We start from the raw sequence: 9,713 nt of genomic DNA, 5'->3' as shown, positions 1-9,713 counted from the left end.
CTACATACAGAGTGCAGAGTTCGGGGGTATGCTACATACATAGTGCAGAGTTCGGGGGTATGCTACATACATAGTGCAGAGTTTGGGGGTGCGCTACATACATAGTGCAGAGTTCGGGGGTATGCTACATACAGAGTGCAGAGTTCGGGGGTATGCTACATACATAGTGCAGAGTTCGGGGGTATGCTACATACATAGTGCAGAGTTTGGGGGTGCGCTACATACATAGTGCAGAGTTCGGGGGTATGCTACATACAGAGTGCAGAGTTCGGGGGTATGCTACATACATAGTGCAGAGTTCGGGGGTATGCTACATACATAGTGCAGAGTTCGGGGGTATGCTACATACATAGTGCAGAGTTCGGGGGTATGCTACATACAGAGTGCAGAGTTCGGGGGTATGCTACATACATAGTGCAGAGTTCGGGGGTATGCTACATACATAGTGCAGAGTTTGGGGGTATGCTACATACAGAGTGCAGAGTTCGGGGGTATGCTACATACATAGTGCAGAGTTCGGGGGTATGCTACATACATAGTGCAGAGTTCGGGGGTGTGCTACATACATAGTGCAGAGTTCGGGGGTATGCTACATACATGGTGCAGAGTTCGGGGGTATGCTACATACATGGTGCAGAGTTCGGGGGTATGCTACATACATAGTGCAGAGTTTGGGGGTATGCTACATACATAGTGCAGAGTTTGGGGGTATGCTACATACATAGTGCAGAGTTCGGGGGTGTGCTACATACATAGTGCAGAGTTCAGGGGTGTGCTACATACATAGTGCAGAGTTCAGGGGTATGCTACATACATAGTACAGGGTTCGGGGGTGCGCTACATACAGAGTGCAGAGTTTGGGGTTATGCTACATACATAGTGCAGAGTTCGGGGGTATGCTACATACAGAGTGCAGAGTTCGGGGGTATGCTACATACATAGTGCAGAGTTCGGGGGTATGCTACATACATAGTGCAGAGTTCGGGGGGTATAGTTCAGTGCAGAACAAATGTGGGATGTTTTACTTTTTTCTGGAACTGGAAAGCACTGGTGTGAACTATGCCATTGAAAACTATATAACCTACTATCCATGCGTTTTTGATGTAGAGGAAAACGCACTGGACCGCATGAGGTGTGAACTGACCCCTAAAGTGGAATTAAACCCTTCTATCCTTTACAGCCAAGGAAGCTGCTTCTTTTTAAACTGCAACTGCTATGGTGCTGCGCATGTGATCAGTTATGACTCCAGACATTTGATGGTTTGACAATTTGATCGAGGACACAAGCAAATGTGACAGTTATCAATTCCAGGAATCTAACTGTTTATTTTGAATCGTTAAATCGATGGGTTTAGTTCCACTTTATGATTTACTGCTGTTTAGGGGCTCTGGGCTTCAGCAAAATGGCAGCTTCCTGCAAGAAGAAACAGGAGCAATGCTGGAGGCAGTTTACAGCACACACTAATTTTGGTAGCATAATGATTAATATGGAATGTATTTTTCTTGCTAAAGAACATTTAGGGGCAGATCCACATACCCTGGCGCATATTTCCATCGGGCGTAGCGTATCTAAGATACACTACGCCGCCGTAACTTACTTTTTTTTTGTTGTATCCTCAAAGAATGTGCGCCGTAAGTTATGGCTGCGTAGTGTATCTTTGGCGGCGTAAGGGTGCACAATTCAAATGGATGTGATGGGGGCGTGTTTTATGTAAATACGTCTTGACCCGACGTAAATGACGTTTTTTTTTCAACTGCACATGCGCCGTCCGTGGGGGTATCCCAGTGCGCATGCTCGAAATTAAACCGGAATAAGCCAATGTTTACGACGGTGACGTCATTCTATGCAAAGCCCTATTCGCGAACAACTTACGCAAACAACGTAACATTTTCAAAATTCGGCGTGGGAACGACGGCCATACTTAACATAGAATACGCCTCATTAAGCAGGGGTAACTATATGCCGGAAAAAGCCGAACGCAAACAACGTAAAAAAATGCGCCGGCCGGACGTACGTTCGTGGATCGCCGTATCTAACTAATTTGCATACTCGACGCGGAATTCGACGGAAACGCCACCTAGCGGCCAGCGTAAATATGCACTTACGATCCGACGGCGTACTAAGACGTACGCCTGTCGGATCGATAATTTTTTTTTTGGGGGGGGCGGATACCCTCTTTTTAAATGCATCCAGCACCCACTTCCTCCCTGGGCAACGCGGCCCCGGAAGGAAGTTCACCTCTCCCCCTCCCTCCGTGCAATCTTCTGGGACACGTCACAGAAGATTACCCAACAAATCACAATGGCAGCACGGATCGCGCATGCGCAGTGCGTGCCCGGCTGTGAAGCCAGAGCCAATGCCGGCGCCGCGGAGAGGAGCGGGGCTTTGTTCGCCTTCATCGCTGGACCATGAGACAGGTGAGTGTCCAATTATTAAAAGTCAGCAGCTACACTTTTTGTAGCAGCTGACTTTTATATGGGTGGAACTGCGCTTTAACCTCACATAAATGCCCTTCTCCACCCCTCTTCTGCATCATAATTTTTTTTTAAAAACGGAGAGGGGCGGAGCTCTGTTAAAGTGATACTATAAGTTTGATTAAAAAAAAACAAAAAAAAAAAAAAAAAGTCTTACTTACCTCCACTGTGCAGCTCGTTTTGCACAGAGTGGCTCCCAACATCCTCTTCTGGGGTCCCACAGCGGCTCCCTCGTCTCCTTCCCGCATCAGATAACCCCCTCTGGGAAGCTCTCTCCCGAGGGGGTTGCCTTTTCGGGCTCCCGTGTCCAGCATTCGGCGTCCATAGCCGCCGAATGTATGAGTCGTCCCCGCCCCCAGGCCCCCGCGTCATTGGATTTGATTGACAGCGGCCATCATAGCGCCCGTGCGATAAAGTGACCACATTTCCAAACTGCCATTCAGGGACACCCCCCGCGCACGCCCTCGGCCCCCTGGCACGCACTTGTGCCAGCCCAAAAAAAGATGATTTTTGATTATTTTTTGCCAATTTTTGGAAAATCAAAAGCAAACAGTGGTCACCAGTTTAGACAGGTGGGGCCAGATTCACATAGAATCCGCGTAAGCCATTTACACTACGCCGCCGCAATTTACTGGAGCAAGTGCCGTATTCTCAAAGCACTTGCTCTGTAATTTGCGGCAGCGTAGTGTAAATGGCCCGGCGTAAGGCCGCGTAATTCAAAGGAGGCGGCTTGCATTTAAATTAAGCGCGCCCCCGCGCCGATCGAACTGCGCATGCGCCGGCCGTAAAAATAGCCCAGTGCGCATGCTCCAACTCACGTCGGAAAACGTCAATGAAGCCGACGTGAGCGTCATTTCCGCAAATCCCTATTCGCGAACGACTTAAAAAATTCAAATTTCGTCGCGGGAACGACGGCCATACTTAACATTGGCTGCGCCTCATAGAAGCAGGGGTAACTATACGCCGGGAAAACCCTTACGTAAACGGCGTAAAGTGACTGCGTCGGGCCCGCGTACGTTCGTGAATTGGCGTATCTCTCTGATTTACATATTCTCGCCGTAAATCAGTGAGAATGCCCCCAGCGGCCATTTTAAAATTGCAGTTAAGATCCGACGGTGTAACACAGTTACACCTGTCGGATCTTAGGCATATCTATGCTTAACTGATTCTATGAATCAGTCGCATAGATACGACCGACGCAACTCTGAGATACGACGGTGTATCAGGAGATACACCGTCGTATCTCTATGTGAATCTGGCCCCCGGTATACAATTTTTACATATATATTTTTTATTGCCCCCACTTATCAGCTTCATTTTTATTGCCCCCACTTGTCAGCTTCATTTTTATTGCCCCCCACTTGTCAGCTTCATTTTTTATTGCCCCCCCAGGGCAGGGCCCCACTTTGAAAGCCTCATTTATTACTGTACTGTCCCCAGCCCAGTGCCCCAACTTGTCACCTGACCTGCTCCAATCACGTTCCATTTGCTCACTAGTGTTGCTCACGAATATTCGTATTGCGAATATTCGGCTCGAATATGGCATATTCGAGTATTCGCGATATATTTCGAATTTCGCGGTCAATATTCGCTATTCCGAATATTCGATTCAATTTTATTTTTAGAACAGATCACATCCTAGAGATCTCCATCGACGTCTAAAAGCATTGCTGGTATTATTAGAGAGCTTGGGCCGAGTAGCTGAAGCCATCATTTTATATTGCCGAAAATTCGCATTGCGATTATTCGGCAATAGGAAATTTTCGCGATTATTTTCTCCGCCCTTCTTTTGCATCAGAGCCAGCAGTTGTCGAAATTCCGCAATCAATATCACATTCGCATTTTGCGAAATTTCGATACAATATCACGAATATTCTGAGCCAATCAGAGTGCTCCTAGCGCTGTTGTCGAAATTCCGCCATCAATATCGCATTCGCATTTTGCGAAATTTCGATACAATATCACGAATATTCTGAGCCAATCAGAGTGCTCCTAGCGCTGTTGTCGAAATTCCGCCATCAATATCGCATTCGCATTTTGTGAAATTTCGATACAATATCACAAATATTCTGAGCCAATCAGAGTGCAAAATATCACGAATATTCTGAGCCAATCAGAGTGCTCCTTCCGCTGTTGTCGAAATTTCGCCATCAATATCGCATTCGCATTTTGCGAAATTTCGATACAATATCACGAATATTCTGAGCCAATCAGAGTGCTCCTAGCGCTGTTGTCGAAATTCCGCCATCAATATCGCATTCGCATTTTGCGAAATTTCGATACAATATCACGAATATTCTGAGCCAATCAGAGTGCAAAATATCACGAATATTCTGAGCCAATCAGAGTGCTCCTTCCGCTGTTGTCGAAATTTCGCAATTATTTTCGCATTCGCAATAGCGAAATTTCGCAAAAATTTCATTTCGATAAAATATCACGAATATTCGAATTTAGCGAATATTTCTCGAATATTCGGCTATATATTCGTGATATATCGCGAAATCGAATATGGCGTATTCTGCTCAACACTATTGCTCACCTTCTAATCTGGACTGGTCACCACTGATCGCCACACTGTGCATACCCCCCAACCATCCCGGATTCCGCGGGATACTCCCGGAATTCTAAGTGTGTCCCGGGGTCCCGCGGACTAAACTAGATTCCCGGAAAACAGGGCCCCGTGAGCGACATTACGGGTGGCGACATTCCGTGCCTCCATGTTTGATTTCCCCCGCCATGTTTGTTGTCCGGTGCCCGGCCTGTGATTTGGCGTATTGGCACTGTGGGGCTGGCCTGTCTGTGAACGTCTAGAAGTCCCGCCTCCGTACATGACCGCTATACGCCCAATCACAGTGCGGGAAATACAGACCATGGTGGATGATGGTGGTGCAGGTGGAAGGGGGTGCTGCAGGTCGATGGCGCTGGCGGGGATTCGGAACAGAGAACAGAGATATTTGCACAGGTAGGAGAAACCCTAACCCCCCCCCCCCCCCCGCGCAACAACTCTGATCCCCGGCACCGCCCTCCCCACGCTCAACAGTTGTATCTGTAAGATTAGATGTCCAGCGCATCCCCTCCCCTTACATTAGATGTTAGGATCCACCCCACCATCAGAAGTTGAGTCCCCCACTCGCCCTTACATCACAGTGCACCCCCCTTTCCTTATGCTGCTGCTGGGAAGAAGCTGGATGCATTGCTTAAAAGCAGAAAGTAAGGGTCTTGAGGAGGACCAGAGGAGGGCTGCAGCTGCAGGAGAGGTGCGAGGGCCGCATGAAATGGCCTGAAGGGCCGCATTCGGCCCGCGGGCCTTGTGTTTGACACCTGTGTTCTAGATAGAGAGGAGTGGCTTTAGAACCCCTGTCAGGTTTGTATTGCTGTCTGTGTCCCCAATAGGGAGATTTACCCTCTTTTTGTCCGGTTTACTGTTATCAGTGAAAATGAAAGATGCCAAATTTTGGGATGTCCCCAGGACAGGAAGAGGGGAAATCTTCCACTGGGGACACTAGCTCTGGTGACAACCAGGAATTCCCTTACTTTGGACAGATTTTCTCTCACTTCCTGTGTTGGCTATGGGACAGGAAGTAAAGGGAATCTCCTCAGTGGAACACATGACAAATAAAGGTTATAAGCCTTCTCTAATCTATCCACAATGAAAAAAAAAAAGAAAGTTTTATATATTTTTACACTTTTTACGTTTTTTTTTGCATTTAACTTTCAGTCAGTCCTCATGTGTGTTATGTTTACACTCTCATTACATCACACTTCCTCCTTTCCAGGAACTCAGCACAGCACAGGATCAGGCATTATCCAGGACAGCCTACCAGGCTGACTGCTTACCCCGCCCCCTTGTGGGAGGCCCTCCCCTTCTCCTCATAACCCTGCATTGTTCACTTAGGCTGCCCTCCCAAAGCCTGAAGAGACCTTTCCCTTCCCCTCTCATCCCGAATCCCAGCAACGAAAGGTAGGCGGCCCGGGAAACACCAAACACCCCCCAACCGACGGCAGGACCCGCCCGCCATGTGCCCCCCTCCATTGTAGTCTGGGCAGGCAGCCGCCAGGACCGCCCCGTTCAGGCCCCCGGCCGTGTAAATCCCTCCGCTTCCTGTGCCTCGGCCTCATTAGCTCGGTGAGGCGGCAGTGGCGGGGCGGCGACTCCTCTCTTTATAACCTCACACCGCGAGCAGCGCTCAGGCCCCGTGACCGACCACTGCGGAGACCCTGGAAGGTGCGGGGAGAGGGAAGTTATCCGTGACGGGTGGGGGGAAGCGGGCACGTTTCCGGTCCCGGTGTGGATAGGGCGCTTTATGAGACGGAGGGGGGCCTAGGGGGAGAGTTCAGGAGAAATGGGAGAAATTATCACGGGGGACCCTCCATCACCGGGAGACAAAGGGTTAACCCTCATAGGATGTCCATTATATCCTTTTATATACATTACATCCTATAGACATTACATTATATCCTTCTATAGACATTACATCCTATAGACATTACATCCCATAGACATTACATTTTATCCTTCTATATACATTACATTATATCCTATAGACATCACATTGTATCCTTCTATAGACATTACATTGTATCCTATATACATCATATCCTTCTATAGACATTACATTACATCCTATAGACATTATATCCTATATACATTATATCCTTCTATAGATGTTGCATTGTATCCTTCTATAGACATATCCTCCTATAGACATTACATTGTATCCTCCTATAGATGTTACATTTTATCCTTCTATAGAAACAAAATAAAAGGTCTGCCCCAAGGGCGACTTTTTTTGCGTATTATATCCTTCTATAGACATTACATTGTATCCTCCTATAGACATTATATCCTTCTATAGACATTACATTGTATCTTTCTATAGACATTACATTGTATCTTTCTATAGACATTACATTGTATCCTATATACATTGTATGCTTCTATAGACATTACATTGTATCCTATATACATTGTATGCTTCTATAGACATTACATTGTATCCTTCTATAGACACTACATTGTATCCTATATACATTGCTTCCTATAGACATTACATTGTATCCTCCTATAGACACTACATTGTATCCTATATACATTGCATCCTATAGACATTACATTGTATCCTTCTATAGACACTACATTGTATCCTATATACATTGCTTCCTATAGACATTACATTGTATCCTCCTATAGGGTGACACAGTGGTGTAGTGGTTAGCACCCTCACCTAGCAGTTGTAAGGTTCGAATCCCGACCACGACACCACCTGCCTGGAGTTTCCTCTGGGTACTCCAGTTTCCTCCCACACTCCAAAGGTTTCTGTCTAAAATTGGCCCTAGTATGTGAATGTACAATCTATAAGTAAATCGCTGCGTATCCTTCTATAGACATTACATCCTATAGACATTGTATCCTCCTATAGACTTTACATTGTATCCTCCTATAGACATCACATCCTATGTACATTATATTGTATCCTCCTATAGTCATCACAGCCTTCTATAGACATTGTATCCTCCTATAGACATCACATCCTATGTACATTACATTGTATCCTATATACATTGTATCCTCCTATAGTCATCACAGCCTTCTATAGACATTGTAGCCTACTCTAGGAGTTCCATCATAATATACATTATATCCTTCTATAGACATCATAACATGTATACAGTACACTGTATCCTCCTATAGACATTACAGTGTAGCCTTCTATAGACATGACATCTATATACATTACATTGTATCCTTCTATAGTCATACTGTCCTCCATACAGTATACTGTATCCTTCTATAGCCATTACACTGTACCTCCCCCTTATATACATTGCATCCTCCTATAGACAGTGTCCTCCTTTTTATACAGTACACTGTATTCTATACACAGAACATTGTACTCCCCCCCCCCCCCCCATAGACAGTGTCAACCTCCAATAGATCTATTCAATAGTGTATCCTTGCTATATATCCTAGATACAGGACATCATGTCCTCCTCCCGTATACATTGTATCCTTCAATAGACATTGTAGCCTTCCTATATACCAGGGATATGCAATTAGTGGACCTCCAGCTGTTGCAAAACTACAAGTCCCATCATGCTTCTGCCTCTGAGTGTTATGCTTGTGGCTGTCAGTCTTGCTATGCCTCATGGGATTTGTAGTTCTGCAACATCTGGAGGTCCGCTAATTGCATATCCCCGCTATATACAGTACATCATACATGTGTGTCCTATAGATGTTATCCTCCTATGCACAGTATGTCTATCCATCAGATTATCAGCTCTGCTAGCCCTGCCTGGTAGAATATGGTGGGGGCGCAGGGTAGGGTCCCTGTTCTATAACTTGAAGGGGGTTATGTGTTGGAGCAATACACCTGTGTGAGAATGCTTCCCCCCCCCCCCCAACCCCTCTCTGACATGGCAGCCAGTGCGTACAGGGTAGGGTCACTTTGGCATTATCTACCCTTTACCTTGAAGGGTTGCGTGTCAGATCAATGCATATATCTGCCGGCACACCCCAGATCTATTATCGCCTGAAATCTTAAAGGGTGATCACATCACACGGAGTGCAACATTTTGGAGCCGCACAGGACCAATAGAACGGCAATGGGAAGGAGAGCTTCATAAAGACACAAAGACCTCTGAGGGGACTTCCCTTGTATGGCAACTATACCCCTCCTGTTCCTTCTTTAGGACAGGAAGTAAAGGGGAAATCTATCTAAGATATGGAGAGGGCGACGACTTCTACTCTCTCCTAATCCAAGATGAGGGTAAAGTACAATTGACTTTCTGCTGCTTTCCTGTTGACTTGGCAGACATTAAGGGATAAGTACAGACAAAGCTTGTTTGGCTGTGCTATTCCTATGGCTCACGGGAGTGCAGTTCATTCTACGCTCCTGTGACCAGTGTTCAGCAAGCGGTGGACTGAAGCCCACTGTCGGCTGACATTGGAGCCAGTCCAGGCTGCGGAAAGATTGACAATATTGGTCGGGATCCACACACTACCCTGGACCAGCACCCGGCTCAGCCTCTCAGCGAGGCACTCCAGTAGTAGAGGGGTTGTTGAGCGGACAGCAGTTGCTAGGGGTTCCATGAGCAGCTTCTGCCACAAAGTTGGAGACCATTGTTAATGGCTACTTTGTCTATCTGTAAGATCTTTCTTTGCATAGTGAATAAATAAAAAAACGCCTGAAGGCTTTAGAACCACTCGAAGACCCCTTTCACACTGAGGGCGTATTGCAG

The 9,713-nt window shown here is 46.5% G+C and overlaps 1 protein-coding gene across 3 annotated transcripts in view; it reads left to right on the top strand.

Annotated features, from left to right (window-relative positions):
• Nucleotides 1-6,332: 6,332 nt before the first annotated feature.
• The window catches only part of CAPRIN1 (cell cycle associated protein 1), a 39,081-nt gene continuing 35,700 nt past the window's right edge, over nucleotides 6,333-9,713 (top strand). Inside the window, exon 1 of one of the 3 annotated variants that reach the window (XM_040328103.1) lies at nucleotides 6,333-6,435. The gene's annotated coding sequence lies outside the window, so the exon portion shown is untranslated. Of the gene's footprint in view, nucleotides 6,436-6,572; nucleotides 6,700-9,713 lie in introns of those variants that run through there. The other 2 variants (XM_040328102.1, XM_040328104.1) reach the window with 2 other exon arrangements.

The sequence above is a fragment of the Rana temporaria genome, chromosome 11, assembly GCF_905171775.1.
Source record: "Rana temporaria chromosome 11, aRanTem1.1, whole genome shotgun sequence".
Taxonomy (NCBI): Eukaryota; Metazoa; Chordata; class Amphibia; order Anura; family Ranidae; genus Rana; species Rana temporaria.
Note: the sequence above shows the minus strand (reverse complement) of the source record. Positions and strands in the feature narration are given on the sequence as shown.